At 40.1% G+C, this 19,376-nt stretch overlaps 1 pseudogene; it reads right to left on the reverse strand.

The window, feature by feature from the left end:
- Positions 1–1,110: 1,110 nt before the first annotated feature.
- On the reverse strand, positions 1,111–1,867 carry LOC118842774 (annotated as a pseudogene).
- Between the last annotated feature and the right edge of the window lie 17,509 nt (positions 1,868–19,376).

Here is a 19,376-nt window from a genome sequence, read left to right on the forward strand (position 1 = left end):
TCTCCCCCTCCCTTTCCTCCCAACTCCCTGAGACAGCATGCAATCTGATATAGGCTCTACATATACATTCATATTAAACATATTTTCACGTTAGTCATGTTGTAAAGAAGAATTAGAACCAACAGGAGAAACCACAAGAAAGAAGAAACGAACAAAAAGAGAGAAAATAGTGTGCTTCGATGTGCATTCAGACTCTGTAGATCTTTCTCTGGATGTGGATAGTATTTTCCATCATGAGTCCTTTGGAGTTGTCTTAGATCCTTGCATTGCTGAGAAGAGTCAAATCTATAAAGGCAGTCATTGAACAATATGGCTGTTACAGTGTACAGTGTTCTCCTGGTTCTGCTCACTTCACTCAGTGAGGAACCTTTAAAAAATGCCATGAAGAGCATCCCAGAGCTACTAGGATCATATGTAATAGGGATGCACTTGAACCTTTTCCTAGAAATAAAGGAGTAAAGTGAGGATGCCCACTCTCCTGACAATCACTTGACAGAGCTCTCAAAGTATGTGTGTGTATGTATGTATATATGTGTGTGAGACTATATATGTATACACATATATACTTATATGTAACCATAAAACTTTCACAGTTTGCTGAAGATATGACAATATACTTGGAAAATCCTAAAGAATCAGCAAAGATACTGATTGAGACAATAGCTCTTAGCAAAGTTGCAAGTTACAAAACAAACCCTCAAAAGTCAACTACAATGGATATAATAGCAAAATCTAAGTGGCAATTTTAAAAAAAGGGAAATCTCGTTCTAAATAACTAAAATGCTCATAAAGTGACAGTATCATTGTGGGCAAATCATTCCCTTCTTCCATCTGCACTGCCCTGCCCCCTCCCTTCCCCAGGCAGTTAACAGTAATTGAACTGGTCTGTAACATAAGGCAGTTAGAGGAATTGACCTGTAAGCATCCATTCAACTCTCAACCCTTGGCTTCCAAAGTGGCTTGTTCAGAGTCTTTCAGCTAGCATGATACAGATACAGGACTAAATTCAGATATTTGGTCTCAAAAACCTGAATCTAAAATTGGGTTTCCTTCATTCTTCTCCTAGGACACCCTCATCCATTGTCCATAGACTGCCCCAGCCTACTGCTTTTAGGTTGTCAGTTGCGTCTCCATTTCCTGCAGGGTCTCATAGATCTCAGAAAGCTCCTGCAGTTTCTCTTCCAAATTCTGAGCTTTCTCCCTCAGTTTTGTTGCTGTTGGAGCTTTTGCCCCCTTTGATAAATGCATGGAATCTTGCACAACGGCAGCTATATCCATTAGAACAAAAACTCCTGCAAACATTGCACCCCTTATCCTGGCTTTTTTGGTCATGACCAATACTGTGCCTGTTGATCAAGCCTGGGTTGGATTTGACCAGGCCCAAGGCACAGGCATTTGGGATGACTTCATGGAAGGATTTACTCAGGCTCCTCATGGCATGAACAATTCCACTTATCAACATAGATAGAGGTTCCACAATGCCTTTTATCTTTCCCTAAACATCATCTAACTCTTTCTTCCCTTGTGAGTCACTCCTAATATCAATAACACTTGCAGCAATACTAGTGACAGTAGCTGTGGCTCCCAATCCCATCCCAGATATGGAGAGGGCCAAGCTCCCTCCTGCTGTTACAGGAGCAAGAGCAAACCCTGCTATGGTCAGGAGGCCCAAGATGGCACCCGTGGAGCTGGCTGCTACGCTGGTAATGGTGCAATTCTTATGAACCTTGTCAATTTTGTCTGCCAAGCAGTGAAGCTCTTTGATAAGCTTTTCTAGTTGCAGTTTTGTGTTGGGAAAATCCTTCAAAAACTTTTTCACTTCAGGCTGCATGTTTTTGTACATCAGATCTTCATCAGCATCATCCATGTTTTTGTATTCTAGGTGCAGGGTGTCAGACGGTCCATCGGCTTCACCCCTTGTCATGCTTTTCTTGATTCTTGCGTTTGAAAGTCAAATTTGCTATTCAGTTCTGGTCTTTTCACTGAGAAAGCTTGAAAGTCCTCTATTTTATTGAAAATCCATATTTTGCCTTGGAGCATGATACTCAGTTTTGCTGGGTAGGTGATTCTAGGTTTTAATCCTAGCTCCATTGACCTCCGGAATATCGTATTCCAAGCCCTTCAATCTCTTAATGTAGAAGCTGCCAGATCTTGGGTTATTCTAATTGGGTTTCCACAATACTCAAATTGTTTCTTTCTGGCTGCTTTCAGTATTTGCTCCTTGATCTGGGAGCTCTGGAATTTGGCGACAATATTCCTAGGAGATTTCTTTTTGGGATCTGTTTGAGGAGGTGATCGGTGGATTCTTTCAATTTCTATTTTGCCCTGTGGCTCTAGAATATCAGGGCAGTTCTCCTTGATAATTTCTTGAAAGTTGATATCTGGGCTCTTTTTTTGATCATGGCTTTCAGGTAGTCCAATAATTTTTAAATTATCTCTCCTGGATCTATTTTCCAGGTCAGTGGTTTTTCCAATGAGATATTTCACATTGTCTTCCATTTTTTCATTCCTTTGGTTCTGTTTTATAATATCTTGATTTCTCATCAAGTCACTAGCTTCCACTTGCTCCAATCTAATTTTTAAGGTAGTATTTTCTTCAGTGGTCCGTTGGACCTCTTTTTCCATTTGGCTAATTCTGCCTTTCAAGGCATTCTTCTCCTCATTGGCTTTTTGGAGCTCTTTTGCCATTTGAGTTAGTCTATTTTTTAAGGTGTTGTTTTCTTCAGTGTATTTTTCAGTATTTTTTGGGGTCTCTTTTAGCAAGTCATTGACTTGTTTTTCATGGTTTTCTCGCATCCTTCTCATTTCTCTTCCCAATTTTTCCTCTACTTCTCTAACTTGCTTTTCCAAATCCTTTTTGAGCTCTTCCATGGCCTGAGACCAGTTCATGTTTTTCTTGGAGGCTTTTGGTGTAGGCTCTTGCACTTTGTTGACTTCTTTAGGCTGTATGTTTTGGTCTTCTTTGTCACCAAAGAAAGAATCCAAAGTCTGAGACTGGATCTGGGTGTGTTTTCGCTGCCTGGCCATATTCCCAACCAACTAACTTGACCCTTGAGTTTTTCAGCAGGGTATGAGTGCTTGTAGACTAAAGAGTTCTATGTTCCACGTTTAGGGGGGATGTGCCAGCTCTGCCACACCAGCACTCCTCCTTCCCCAAGAACCCCCAACCCAGACTGGGCTTAGATCTTCAGCAGGCTGTGCACTCCTGCTCTGATCTGCCACTTAATTCCTCCCACCAGGTGGGCCTGGGGCCGGAATCAACAGCAGCTGTAGCTGCCCCACCTCCACTGCCCCAGGGGCGGTGGCTGAACCTCGAACTCCTTCCACTCCCACAGCTTTTCCCACTAACCTTCTCCGCTGTCTTTGGTGTTTGTGGGTTGAGAAGTCTCGTAACTGCCGCAGCTCACTGATTCAGGGTGCTAGGGCCTGCTCTGCCCGGCTCCTGGTCTGGTTGGTCTGAGCAGCTCACTCTGGGCTCTGCTCTGCTCCGCTCCCAGCTCCCAGCTCCGTGTGGGATAGACCTCACCCAGAGACCATCCAGGCTGTCCTGGGCTGGAGCACTGCTTCCCTGTGCTGTTTTTGTGGGTTCTGCAGTTCTAGAATTGGTTCAGAGCCATTTTTTATAGGTTTTTGGAGGGACTCAGCAGGGAGCTCACTGCTTTCCAGCTGCCATCTTGGCTCCGCCCCCCTAAAGACATTTCTTATAAGCAAGTGACGGTGAGGTTTTGTTTTCTTATCCATCGTCACTCTCTTTAATTTTATTGGATTGTTTAATATATTCACATTGAAAATTATGAGAGTTAAGTTTATGTTTTTCTCTATTTGGGACTCATTTTTAATTGGAATTTTTTTTTCTCTTGCCTCTTTTGGGTCAACACATTTTCCCTTCAACTAATTTTGCTTTATCTGATTTGATGCAACCCTATTCCACAGACTCTCTTTGGCCCTATCTTAAATTGCCAACCCATTCCCAAGTTTTGGAGTTTTATCTTTTTTCTTTTTCCTTTTATATAGTTCTTCTTTTCTCTTTTTTTTCTTTTCTTTTCCCCTTCTTATTTATGTGATTAGTTCAAAATCACCCTCCTCTCTTCTTCTCCAACTTTTTGTTTTTATAGGTTTTTTTTCTTTTTCTGTACCTTTTCTAAGGAGGACTTCTTTGTTCTTTTCATTACTCTTTCCCTTCTGTCTGTTCTGAACTTTTATTTTTTGATTCATGTTCTATATCTTTTTTTTGGTCTCTTTGTTCCTCAAATGGAGAGAAAGCTTCAAAAATACCAAGTTTGGGCTCCTTCTTTTAATCAATTTTGGCTTTATTGCCTTTGTAGATCTATAAAGAAATTGCTTGCAAATGATCCTATGGTACTTGGATATCATGCCTTACAACTGAATGTTCTAACATGAATAAGTTAGTAGATTCTGTTCTAATCATCCTATGGCCCTTTATTGCTAGAAAATTTCCTTTTCTGTGTGAGAATAAAACTCCCTGTCCCATGGACCTGATTTGTATTGGTGCTCTGGGTAACATTTTTATTTTCTTCTATTTTGGGTGCTATAAAAATATGAGGCACTCATCCTGCTATTGATAGTGTTATGGACTATTAAGCACAAGTCAGAAGCCCTGGGGGTAGGTGGGGAGGGGGCCTGGGGGTATTCTGAATCAATTTGCATCTCCAACATGAAAGTCAATGACCATGTCCCTGAACAAGGCAGCTATCAGATATGATACTGGATGGATTCTGAGTCTATCCCCCACATGCAGCAAGAAGGTGTCTTTCTGTGGTCTGAAGGGAGTCAGAATAGCCATCTCTGATGACTCTTCTATCATCACCCTACATGGGCTTCTCAAAATGAGAGTCCCACCTGACTCCACAGATTTCTAGAGTCAGGGTTGGATTGGGTTTGAGAGATCATTTGGCTCTGCTCTGCTGTGAAACAAGGCAGAGAAGAGAAGGGATTTGTCCAAGATCACTGACGTTCGATTACCCCTTCCACATTGCAATTTTCCCCATCATGGGTTTCTGATACATTGTGGGTCAACAAGATGACACAGAAAAAGTTTAGAAATGCATAAAAATATGTGTAGTATTGTATAATATCAACATATTTTATCTTTTAATACCATAGCAATTCAGATTTCTTCTCTGGTATGAAGGGAGAGCTAAAAAATTTTACTCAAATTTCCCAGATCTTGGGTTGGGGCCCCTCTGCCCAGAGATGAGGAAGGGATAACTGTGGTTAAATAGGAGGGGCAGGATTTGAACCCAAGTCCCCCTACTCCAAAACCAGCATTCTTTCTATTGCATCATACTGCCTCTCTTATAGAAAAGTACTATGCCATAGCCAGAAGAGATCTTGTAACTGATTCAGGGTTAGGGCCAGACTTAAGTGTCCCTAGAGAAGTTGCCCCATGATTGTTTATTTGTTCACTCTTTCCTCTTGTAACTCCTCTGCCCTATCCTGCCCTAGATTCACTAGAAACAAGCCAGGCAATGACCTGGTCCTGTGGCCCAGGTGACCAGGATGCCCCAGGGCAGCCAGGTATGTATGTCTTCAGAGGTAGTGAGCACAGCTCTATTTCCTGACTTTTCCAACACTATCAGGGACCAGAAAGCCTGGGGAGGGAGAGCAGGGGGAAGGGAGACTCAGAAAGGAAGAGGCACCCCAAAGATCAAGCTCTTGGATTTTGAAAGTGGCGACATAAAAAATGGAGGGTCTAGTAGGGGTGGGGAACCTGCAGCCTTTTGGCTGAGTCCAAGTTTTACAGAACAAATTCCTTTTATTAAAGGGATTTGTTCTGTGAAGTCAAAGGGCCACACTTGAGGACCTAGAGGGCCACATGTGGCCTCAAGGCCACAGGTTCCCCACCCCTAGAAGGCAACAATTGTCTTTCTTCCAAATTACACTACCTTTGATATTCCTTCAGGATAGTGCTCACCTCACTTCAAAAGTCCTCCTAATGGAAAGAATTCTGGGACAGAGAGTCAAGAGACTGAGAGTTGATTCTTGGCTCTCACACCACTACCCTGAGGAGACTTGAGTTCAAATCCCTGTTCACTCTAATATTTACTATCTTTGTGGCCTTAAAAATCACTTGCCCTTTCTGACTATCAGTCTCCTTATGTTAGTTAAGCTTCCTACCCCCTGTGTCTTCTGTAAAATGGGAACGTTGATCCTTGCAACACCTCCCTTACAGCATTGGTAAGAGGCAAGCATTCGGTAAACTTTAAAGGAATATAGAGATGTGTGAGTCATCCTCACCTGCAGAACAATAATAATCCTAACACTGACTCTTTCAAAACCATCAATTCATTCTATTATTCAATAAACATTTATTAAGAACCTACTATATGCCAGGCACCACCATCAATTCATTCTTTCATTCAATAAACACTTATTGAGTGCCTACTATATGTCAGGCACTACTATCAATTCAATTCTTTCATTCAATAAACATTCATTATGTGCCTACTATATGCCAGGTACTGCCATCAATTCATTCTTTCATTCAATAAGCACTTATTAAGCGCCTACTATATGCCAGGCAATGGACCAATCAATGGGGATACAAATAAGGGCAAAAGACACTCCCTACCCTCAAGGAGCTTGCCAACCAAAGAGGGAGAAAATATACAAATAAATATATACAAAGCAAGCTATATATGAGACAAATAGGAAATAATTAACAGAGAGAAGACCCTGGAATTAACGGATTGGGGAAGGCTTCTTGTAGGACATGGGACTTCAGTTGGAATTTAAAGGAAGTCAGGTAGGTCAGCAGTCAGAGCAGAGGAGGGAGAGCATTCCAGATGTGAAGGACAACCAGAGGCAATGCCTGGAGCAGAGAGAGGGAGTGTCTTGTTATTGGAACAGTCAGGAGGATTCTTCTGTCACCACGCACTTGAGATTCATACCAATGGAGTTATAGATTTAGATTTCAAAGGGACTTCAGAGGCTATCTAGTCCTACCCTCTCATTTTACTAAAGGGAAGCTATTGCCCAAGGTCAGACAACTATGGAGTGTCAAATGAGACTTGAATTCAGGTCCTTTGATTTCAAATCCAGTACACTTTTTTTCCCCACTGTGCCAACTTTCACTTTCCTCCTTAAATCTCACCTACCTTTCTTTTTGGGGCCTGAGGGAAGTGAGGGAGGTTTCCAGGGTCTCAGTGCTGAAGGCTGGGTCCTGGGAGTGGGGATGGGGAGGAAAGAATCAGGGTCAAGGATAGAGGTAGGGATAAGGCCATTGGCTCCTTCGATTTAGAGTCAGAAGAGGCCTTAAAATCATCTAGAAAAGTTTAACCCTCTTGTTTTACAAATGAGGAAACTGAGGCCCAGAGAAGGGAAGTAACTTGGCAGAGGGAAGACTGCACAGTCAGCGGCAGAGGATTCTAAGCCAAATTCTCAGACTCCAAAGCTTGTACTCTCTCCACTAAAGCACATCGTTGCCCTCACCCCCCATCCCCACTCCTACCCCGCCGCTATCCACCCAACCCCAGCCCAGAGCTGCCTGGCATACGTGTGCTCAGGCTAGGGCTGGCTCTATAGTGGGGATGCAGGGAAGCTGGTCTCCAATAATTCCACTAGCTCTGTGACTCATAGGGTAGCTAGGGGGCGCAGTGGATATAGTGCCAGGCCTGGAGTCAGGAAGACCTGAATTCAAATGTGACCTCAGACACTTACTAGCTGTGTCACCCTGGGCAAGTCACTTAACCTTGTCTGCCTCAAGTTTCCTCATCTGTAAAATGAGCCGAAGAGGGAAATGGTAAAAACACTCCAGAATCTTTGCCAAGAAAACCCTAAATGGGGTCGAGAAGAGTCAGACACAACTGAAAACTAAACAACAATATGCGTCTCAACCACTCACCCAGTTGCCTTAGTTGTCCCGTCTGTAAAATGAGAATAATGATCCTTGGGTTTTCTAAGTGTATCAGGGTAATGAGGGAACCCTTGATTGATCAGGGCTTCTCAAAATGAGAGTCACACCTGACTTCACAGACTCCACGATTTACAGTTAATTTGGGATTTTAGAGATCAGCCCCTTCACCTTACAAGGAGAAAATGATGGTGGAGAGAAGAGAGGGGATTTTTAGTAAAGGTAGGATTTAAACCAGCTTCTCTGACTCTAAATCCAGCACCCTTTTCACTGTACCTAAGAAGCCCCACCTACCTACTTGATGAGGTTACTCAGTGTGGCTTTGTTAGACTGAAATTCCTTCCCCCTATGAGAGAAGTGCCCCTCGCTGGGAGGATGCAATGAGCTCCTCTAATCATCCCCAGTTACTGGAGCTGTCTCCTGATGATCAATTGACTGAGGCGGGGAGGGCAGATTCTTATTGGAGGAACAATCCCCTTTGTGACCTTCAAAGAGATATTCTCTTTTCTTTTTTGGACTCTTTGCCAGTGCTTCCTCTCTTTCAACAAAGGGTTGGAGAGATTTCTTTCCCCAAGCTCTATTCTACTAGGAAGAGCTATGTCAGATTTCAGCATAACCACATGGACCTGGGGCGGGGGCACTTTCTGTCATTTATTTCCTTTTCCGACACAAGACAAACCCTGGCAATCTTTGACAGTTTCCATGCTCTCACATGAATTGAGAGTTCTTGAGCTCAGAATTAGGGTATCAACTATCCAGAGGAATGAGATTTCTGTAATAACACACTTCTCAGAGGAGAAGAACACCACCACCAAGGCTATCCTGTGTTGCTCACTGCTGCTGTTTGTCCTTCATTCTAGAAGAGGACCATGACATCAGGGAGGTGATGCCATGACATGCAAATGAATTGGATTTAAATGAGGGAGGGCTGTACAAAGTCACCAGCTCCACTTTCTCCTCCAGAGCCACCTGGGTCCAGTGGCCAGATATGGATCAGGATGACAGGAGATGGGGGGACCTTGACCTTTTCAAGCTAAGATCTTTAACAGATCTCAGTTTGACTGAAGCAGAGCCCATTCAGTGATTAAGGCTTAATAAAAATGAGGCAAAGAATGGACCTCTTTAAAAAAAAAAATAGATCTGGGAGGGGAAGACCCTTAGGGTTTCTGGCCAAAACAGAAAAAATTGTTATTACATTCATTCTGAACCAATCAGAGTTCAAACAGCGACCAAGTAATCCATCCTATACCCTTTACCCAAAGAACTAAAGAAAGCCCTGATCCTGGATGGGTGGGAGCTCTGGATCTTGTCAACCCTCCATGTTATTTGCCTTGAGTTGCTTGGCCAATGAAGATCCAGGGTAAACGCAAAATATCTGTTAGCACTTCCATAAAGGATCTTTACTTTCTGCAGATAGTATACTGAGTAGAATGAGCTAAAGGAGTATTTTGCGTTTTCTATACTTGTTCCTGCATGTCTTTAGGTCCTTTGCATCTTGGGTAGTTCTGTGAAGAAGAACATAAATAACATTTTGAGTACCTTTTTATAGAGATAGCCACACATTTTGGGAAAACTGGAGAAATGAACTATATCTAAGCTTTGTTTTAGGAGTTACTAACCTTTTGTTTCCCCATGCCTGGAAAGCTATACCTCCTCCTCCCCCTTCTCCTGATTTCACTAGTTTATTTCAAGTCGTAGATAAAATCCCACCATCTGCAAGAAATCTTCCCCCCTTCCCTCCCCCCTCCCATTGATTATCTCCAATTTATCCTGTATATAGTTTATTTTGTACAGAGCTGTTTTAGTGTTGTCTCTCCCTTTAGACTGTGAACTCTAAAAGCAGGGACTGTCTTTGGCCTTTCTTTGTATCCCCAGTGCTTAGCACCAAGCCTGCCACTTAGTAGGCACTTAGTGAATGCTTAGTAAAAACCAATAAACATTTATTGGTTGACTGACTTTGGTAGTCTGCTCAAGCCTATGAATCCCATATCTTGAATAATAATTTTAAAAACATAAAAGATTACCAAGAAAACAAAGTATAGTGAAATACATTCATCAAAATAATTTTTAATAAAAGTTCACAGACCCAAAGGTTAAGAACCCTTGTAAGAGATTGATTTACCCCTGAGCAGGGGCAAAGGCAGAGAAAGAGAACCTGATCTTCCAGTGGAGCAGACCGGGATCTGTCTGAGCCCAGAGCCTGGGCTCTGAGCCACAGGTAACATTAGGAAAAAATACTTAGTAAACCTTAAACCCTAAGAGAAATGGGAGCTGCCACTATTATTCTTGCTATGTATAAAGAATTAACATGGTGTATAGTGAATGGAAGACTGGCCCTGGAATCTGCAAGAGCTAAGTTCCTGGACTGCCACTGACCCATACTAGGTATTTGAGTAACCACGTGCAAGTCACTTTTGCCCTTCAGGGTCCACAAAAGTCTCAAAGAATAGAAATAGCAGACAGTTGCTAATTTGCATGGAGACAGGGAATTTCCACACTGATGACCTGACAGACAAAACAAAAAAAAAAGGATTATTATTGGAAAATATGAAACACTGCTTTATTTCTAATACTGATGTCTGATGTAGGAGAAGAAATTTCCTTTTGTAAAGGAAGTAAAGAACAAATTCCTCAAGTGAATATTAACCCATTTCCAGAATCTATTTAGCAAATTTTAAAATTGAGAGAATATCTCCAGAAATTTAAGTTAAATAGACCAACTTAAAGATATCTTTGTTCTTTGCTGCTATTATGACACTGACCTCTGGGAAGATCAGATAAGAATAACTCACAGATTGGGTCCAAGGCTATGGGATGCCCCATAGTCTTCTTTTAGGCTTCCTTTTCTTCCTCTTTTAGCCCACCCCCACACCTCCAACCCATTGGAATGATCAAAATCTAAATCATAAATCTGGGAATGGAAGCCACAGACAACCCTTACTCTCCCCAACATTTATTGCCCTAAAATTCCTGAGAATCAGGAAAACTGAGAAAGCATCATTTTGTTTCCCTGTTGTCTCCCCAATTAGATTGTGAGTTCCTTGAGGTCAAAGACTCTTGCCTCTTTTTGTATCCTCAACACTTAGCATAGTGCCTGGCACATAGTAGGTCTTTAATAAATGTTTATTAACTAACTAAAGCATCACCTGCCTATTTCAATTTAATTCAATTTGACAAGCACTTATTGAAAGCCTACGTTGTGCTAGGTACTAGGGCTACCAAGATAAAACAAGATATCCCTTAAGGATTTTGCTTTCTAATGGAGAATTCAGTTGTTATTGTTCAATCGTTTTCAATTCTTCATGACCCCTTTGAGATTTTCTTGGCAAAACTACTGAAGTGTTTTGCCCTTTCCTTCTCCAGTTCATTTTACAGATGAAGAAACAGGGTTAAGTGACTTGCCCAGGGTCACACAGATAGTAAGTATCTGAAATTGAATTTGAACTCAGGAAGATGAGTCTTCCTGATTCCAGGCCCAGTGCTCTATCCACTATGGCACCTAGATACCCTTTTAATAGAAGATAGGGCATAGCTAAGTGGCACAGTGTGTAGAAACCTGGACTTGGAGTCAGAAGATGAGGAGTTTGAAATATGCCTCAGACACTGAATAGCTGTACAAACCTGAGAAAGTCTCTTAACTGATCTTGGCCTCAGTTTCCTAATTTGTAAAAATGAGAATAATAACAGTACTTCCTTCACAAGATCGTTATGAGAATCAAATGAGATTATATGTTGTGTGTATGCCTATATCACTTTGCAAACCTTGAAGTGATACATGTTATATAACACTTTTATAAGGAGATTTTGTAAGGAGAAAACTGGGAGAAAAAGGGAGGCTACTTTTTGTCAGAGTAAAAACTGGATCCACACATTGTGCTTCACCAGAACAGGGTCCTTGTCTGTCATAGGCTCTGGGAACATCACAGTCTGAGAAAGAACATCTCTTCCATGAAGAAGCCTAGAATGAACCTATTACCACACTGTAGCAAGTTACCATCCATGGTCCAGTCATTTGTGACTCCAAATATCTTTCAGCAAATTTGGTTCCAGTTACCTAAGCTGCCTTCCATTTCTTTGGCTTACCAGAGAAATCACTGCTGTGAACCCCTATAGTTAATTATAAAGAAAGTGAAAATGTTTTCACTTCTTTATCCCTTTAGGAAGTATAAAGAGGTTCTTAAATTAAATTAATGGAATTATAGGATGAGGCTGAAGAGTAAGTCACACCCCTTGGGCCAATATAAAAAATCAAGCTAGATAACTGCAGACAGTGGAGAGTCAATCTTCTCTAGCACTCAAGAAGAGAGCTAGCTAGCTACTTCCTGTTTTGTCTACTTAAAACCTTCATTTGAAAAGATCAAGGTCTCCCACTGTATCCTAAACCATCTCCACTTGTCCTGATCTATATCTTGCCACTGGACCCAGATGGCCATGGAGGAGAAAGTGAGGCTGGTGACTTTACACAGTCCTCCCTTACTTAAATACAATTCACTTTCACGTCATGGCATCACCTTCCTGAAGCCATGGTCCTCTCTGAGGAAGAAGGAGAAACAAAAGCTAGCTATAGGGAGAGAGATTCTTTCTTGAGAGACTTTTCCCTTATACCTCTTCCAGAGTGCAGCAGGGGAAAGGACTTCTCTCTCTACCTCCTTCTCCCCTATTGACAATGGTATCTTACAGTGGAGCAACCCACCTAGTAGATGCTGCTCTTAGCAGAGAACAAGCCCAGAGAGTACTGTTGTGGAGTCCAAGTCAAAGAACAGATCTAAGGAGTCCAGTGGAGTGGATACCACAAGGAGAGAAAAATATGGGGTTTCTGCATTGTCAGAGGTGTGAGTTGCTTTGACCATGTGTCCTCCCTACATGTATGCCTCTCTCCTAGACGATTCTATGCATGTATCTACTCTTCCCATTGATGCTATATGTAATTGGGGGAGAGTGATCCCTAGGCTTTAGGGGGTAGTATTTTGTAACTAGTATTGTTTACATCAGCTTCCTCATCTGTAAAATGAGCTGGAGAAGTAAATAGCAAACCACTCCAATATCTTTGCCAAGAAGACCCCAAATGGGTTCACAAAGGGTCAGACACAACTGAAATGACTGAACAATAGTAATAACAAAATTCATGCTATACCATTTCTTTATTTTGAATTATCTTTATTGATACATTTTGGTTTTACATCCCATTCATTTCTGAATATATCTTTCCCCAGAAATCCATTCCTTGTAAGAAAGATTTTTAAAGGGGAGGGGGGAGGAGAGAAAAGCATTTCAGCAAAACAAACAAATTAATCAATTCTATACGCAATAGTGTATATGCAATAGTCCTGTGCTCCCCACTTCTGCCTTGTTTCTAGTGAATCTAGGGCAGGATAGGGCAGAGGAGTCACAAGAGGGAAGAGTGAACAAATGAACAATCATGGGGCCCCTTCTCTAGGGGCCTGAATCAGTCATACTATCCCTTCTGGCTATGGCATGCTACTTTTCTATAAGAGAGGCAGTATGATGCAATAGAAAAAATGCTGGTTTTGGAGTCAGGGGACTTGGGTTCAAATCTTGCCTCTCCTATTTAACCACAGTTATCCCTGCCACATTTCAGGGCAGAGGGGCCCCAACCCAAGATCTGGGAAATCTGAGTAAAATTCTTTGGCTCTCCCTTCATACCAGAGAAGAAGTCAGAATTATTATGGTATTAAAAGATAAAATATGTTGATATTATACAATACTACATATATATTTTATGCATTTCTAAACTTTTTCTGTGTCATCTTGCTGACCTACAATGTATTAGAAACCCATGATGGGGAAAGTTGTGAAGAAGTTGAATTTTTTTTCTTTTTCCTCACACCTTTCTTCCATCCTTGCTTCTCTCCTTCCTACTTCCTTCTTTCCTTTCATCTATCTTTCTTCTTCCCTTTCTCTTATTTCTATTTTTACCAACATGTATTATCTCTCCCTCCCACTACCCCCATTGAACAATTAAAAAGTAAAAAGAACCTCATAACAAATATTCATCATCCAGCAAAAGAAATCCACAATAGCCATATCCAAAAATGTATTCCTCATTCTGCATTTTAAGGCCATCACTTCTCTGGCTGGAAGTGGTTGGTTCTATCTTCAGTCCTCTCAACTTGTGGCTTATCATTGCAATGATCAGAATTCTGAAGTCTTTCCCAGTTTTATTTTATAATGTCGTCATTATATAAATTGTTCTCCTGTTTTGAGCTAGTTCATTCCACATCAGTTCAAAGATGCCTTCCCAGTTTCCTTTGAATTTGTCCACTTCATTTCTTATGGCACAATAATATTCCATTACAAGCACAGCATATACTATAATTTGTTCAATACTATAATTTTAACATTTAATACTATAATTTCCTCAATAAGAAGGTACCTTTTAGTTCCAGTTTTTTTGGCTACTATGAAAAGACTTACTATAAATATTTTTACACATTTTACAAGTCATTTTCTTTTTTAAAATGTTTTTCTATATCTTATTTATTTATCTAATTTTATTTTACTTTTATCAATTCCATGTATAAAAATTAACATTTGCTTTTAAAAAAAATTTAAATTCTAAATTCTCACCCTCCCTCTCTTCTACAAGAAGGAAAGGAATTTGATGTAGATCATACATCTGAAGTCATACAAAACATATTTCCATATTAACCATGATGTAAAAGAAAATAAGACCAAAAACAACAACAAGAAAAATAAAGTTAAAAAAAAGTGTACCCTGATCTGCATTCTGATTCCATCAGGTCTTTTTCAGGAGGTATATAGCATTTTTCATCATAAGACTTTCAGAGTTGTCTTGGATCATTGTATTGCTGAGAATAGCTAAGTCATTCATTGTTGATCCTTGTACAATATTGCTGTTACTGTGTACAATGTTCTCCTGCTTCTCCTTTGCATCAGTTCATACAAGTCTTTCTAGGTTTTTCTAAAACCATTCTGCTCACCATTTCTTATATCACAATAGTATTCCATCACAATCACATACTAAAACTTGTTTAGCCATTCCTTCATTGATAGTCATCCCCTCAATTTCCAATTCTTTGCCACCACAAAAAAGAACTGCAATAATATAATATTATATATAATGTATGTATATGTATATGTGTGTGCATATATATACATATATGTGTATACATGTGTGTATATATACATATATATGTGTATATATATATATATAAATTTCTTTTTCTTTGATCTCTTTAAAATATAGACCTAATAGTGGAATTGCTAGTTCAAATAGTATGTGCAGTTTTATAGCCCTTTGACAATAGTTCTTAATTGCACTCCAGAATGGTTGGATCAGTTCACAACTTCACCAACAATGCATTAGTGTTCCAATATTTCCACATCCACTCCAGAATTTGTTATTTTCCTTTTGTATCATGTTAGCCAATCTGATAGGTGTGAGGTGGTGTTTCAGAGTTATTTTATTTTGCATTTCTCTTATCAATAGTAATTTAGAGCATTTTTTCATCTGACTATAGATAGCTTTGATTTATTTATCTAAAAATTACTTGTTCATATCCTTTGAACATTAACCAATTAAGAAATGGCTCATTCTTACATTCTTGTAAAATTGGATCAGTTCTCTATATATTTGAGAAATGGGGCATTTATCATAGAAACCATATGTTTTCCTCCTTCTTTCCTGCTTTTCTTCTAATTTTGGTTGCATTGATTTTGTTTGTGCAAAATCATTTTTATTTAGTTTAATTAAAATTATCCATTTCACATCCTGTGATATTCCCTACCTCTTGTTTTATCCATAGATTTGACAGGTACAGTTTCCCATGCTCCCCTAATTTGTTTATGATTTTTTTATGTATAAACCATGTGCCCATTTGACTTTTATCTTGGTATATGTTGTGAAATGTTGGTCTATATCTACTTTCTGCCAAATTGATTTCCAGCCTTCCCAGAAAATTTTTTATTAGTTAATTTATTTATTTTTAGTTTTCAACATTCACTTCCACAAGATTTTGAGCTTCAAATTTTCTCCCCATCTCTCTCCTTCTCCCACCCCAAGATGGCATGCATTCTGATCACTTACCCCTTCTCCCAATCTGCCCTCCCTTCTATCACCCCCCCTTCTCTTATCCTCTTCCCTTCTATTTTCCTGTGGGACAAGATAAATTTCTATACCCCATTGCCTGTAGATCTTATTTCCCAGTTGCATGTAAAAACAATTTTTAACATTTGTTTTTAAAACTTTGAGTCCTACATTCTCTCCTTTTCTCCCTCCCCACCCACTCTCATTGAGAAGACAAGAAATTCAATATAGGTTACACATGTGTAGTCATGCAAAACACTTCCATAACAGTCATGTTGTGAAAGGCTAACTATATTTCCCTCCATCCTATCCCCCATTCTTTATTCTATTCTCTTCTTTGACCCTGTCCCTCCTCAAAGGTGTTTGTTTCTGATTGCCCCCTCCTCCCATTTGCCCTCCCTTCTATCATTCCTCCCACCTTATCCCTTTCCCCCCTACTTTCCTGTAGGGTAAAATATATTTCCATACCCAATTGAGTGTGTATGTTATTCCCTCCTTAAGCTAAATGAGAGTAAGGTTCACTCATTCTTTCTCCTCTCTCCCCTCTTCCTCACTATTGTAAAAGCTTTTTCTTGCCTCTTTTATGTGAGATAATTTATCCCATTCTACCTCTCCCTTTCTCCTTCTCCCAGTATATTCCTCTCTCACCCCTTAATTTTATTTTTTAGATTTCCCTTCATATTCAACTCACCCTGTGCTCTCGCTCTCTCTCTCTGTCTGTCTCTCTGTCTGTCTGTCTCTCTGTCTGTCTCTCTCTGTCTGTCTGTCTGTCTCTCTCTCTCTCCATATATATATATATATATTCCCTCCAACTACCCTAATACTGAGAAAGGTCTGAGAAAGGTCTCGTGAGTTACAAATATCATCTTTCCATGTGGGAATGTAAACAGTTCCATTTTAATGTCCCTTATGATTTCTCTTTCCTGTTTACCTTTTCATGTTTCTCTTGATTCTTATATTTGAAAGTTAAATTTTCTATTCAGCTCTGGTCTTTTAATCAAGAATGCTTGAAAGTCCTCTATTTCATTGAATACCCATTTTTTCCCCAGAGGTATTATACTCATTTTTGCTGGGTAGATGATTCTTGGTTTTAATCCTAGCTCCTTTAACCTCTGGAATATCATATTCAAAGCCCTCTGATCCCTTAATGTTGAAGCTGCTATATCTTGTGTTATCCTGATTGTATTTCTACAATACTTAAATTGTTTCTTTCTAGCTGCTTGTGATATTTCCCCCTTTACCTGGGAACTCTTGAATTTGGCTACAATATTTCTAGGAGTTTTCCTTTTGGGATCTTTTCCAAGAGGCAATGGGTGGATTCTTTCAATTTCTATTTTCTCCTCTGGTTCTAGAATATCAGGGCAATTTTCCTTGATAATTTCTTGAAAGATGATGTCTAGGCTCTTTTTTTGATCATGGCTTTCAGATAGTTTAATTTTTACATTGTCTCTACTGGAACTGTTTTCCAAGTTGGTTGTTTTTCCAATGAGATATTTCACATTGTCTTCTATTTTTTCATTCTTTTGGTTTTGTTTCATAATTTCTTGATTTCTCATAAAGTCATTAGCTTTCATTTGCTCCATTCTCATTTTTGAGGAATTATTTTCTTCGGTGAGATTTTGGACCTCCTTTTACATTTGGCCAGTTCTGCTTTTTAAGGCATTCTTCTCCTCATTGGCTTTTTGGACTTCCTTTGCCATTTGGGCTAGTCTATTTTTTAAGGTGTTATTTTCTTCAGCATTTTTTGGGTCTCTTTTAGCAAGCTGTTGACTCATTTTTGATGATTTTCTTGCATCACTCTCATTGCTCTTCCCAATTGTTTCTCTACTTCTCTTACTTGATATTCCATATCCTTTTTGAGCTCTTCCAAAGCCTATGACCAATTCATATTTTTCTTGGAGGCTCTTGGTGTAGGCTCTTTGACTTTGTTTTCTTCTTCTGGTTGTATGTTTTGATCTTCCTTATCACCAAAGTAAGATTCTATAGTCTGATTGTTTCCCACTGTTTGCTCACTTTCCCAGCCAATTACTTGAATTTTTAACTTTTTGTTAAGGTAAGACTGTGCTTCCAGTGTGGAGATTGTACTCTCCCAAGCTTCAGGGGTTTTGTGCAGCTGTTTCCAGAGATATTTCTAAGGACCTGTAAATTTTCAATTCTTCCAAGGTTGTATGATGAAAGGAGAGGTGTTTTTCCTCTCCTGATCTGTGCTCTGGTCTGTGAGTGACCATAAACACTCTTTTCTGCCTTGGACCTGTGAGGAGGATTCCCTCTTCACTGCCACCACAAGCTTCACCATGCCAGCGTTCCTCCTCACCCCATCACCACCATGGACAAAGCAAGAGAATTCTACCTCAGTACCGCCAAAGAGATCCCTGCAATCCACTTCAGATCAGCTGCTGGATCCCCCCACCATCTGTGGGCTGAGAGCTTCAGAAGCAGCCACTGCCACGGCCACCACTGCCACCGCCTTGGGGCTGGTGCCAGGGCCAGACCTTGCTCCTCTCACCCAGGTCCAACAGACCTTTTCTACTGACCTTCTAAGTTGTCTTTGGTGTTTGTGGGTTGAGAAGTCTGGAAACAGCCAGTGATTCAGTCCCCTGAAGTCTGCTCCAGCCCTACCTGTGCTGGTTGGCGCAGCCCATGCTGAACCATGCTCTTCTCTCAGACTGGTACAACAGACCTTTCCTCTCAATCTTCTCGGTTATCTCAGGCTGGTAATTTGTTTCACTCTGTCATTTTGTGGGCTCTGCTGCTCTAAAATTTGTTTAGTCTTTTTTACAGGTATTTGGAGGGGTTTAGAGGAGAGCTCAAGTAAGTCTCCGCTTTGACTCTGTCATCTTAGCTCCACCTCCTACAAGTCCTTCTCCTCTGATCTCTTTGGGCATAAGCCTAGTAATGGTTTAGCTGAGTCAAAGTATACATAGTTTATTAGCGAATGGGGAATACTTCCAAATTGCTTTCCGGAATGGCTGAATCAATTCGCAGCTGCACCAACAATGCACTCGTATGCCTGTTTCCCCACAGCCCCTTAAAAATGTGTCATTTTCCTCTTTTGTTATCAAAGACAGAGAAATCATTTTTTCACACAGCTAATAGATAACAGAGCTAGGACCTAAGTTTAGGTTTCCTCTCCTTCCCCTGAATTCCTACATTGTATTATAGCTATTGGGGTAAATATCTCACTTATTAAACTCTATACTCTACAGGGACAAAAAGTGTGATTAATTTATTATTTTAACCCCAGCAATGCCCAGTACATAGTAGATTTCCACTCTTTTGTCTCTACCTGCTGATATGCTGATATATACATATATATATATATATAATTTCATCGTATCCTCACAGTGCTTCATATATATATATGTATATATATATATGTATATATATATATATATAAAATTTCATTGTATCCTCACAACAACCCTTTGAGAAAAA

Source organism: Trichosurus vulpecula, chromosome 1 (genome assembly GCF_011100635.1).
Source record: "Trichosurus vulpecula isolate mTriVul1 chromosome 1, mTriVul1.pri, whole genome shotgun sequence".
In the NCBI taxonomy this organism is placed as follows: Eukaryota; Metazoa; Chordata; class Mammalia; order Diprotodontia; family Phalangeridae; genus Trichosurus; species Trichosurus vulpecula.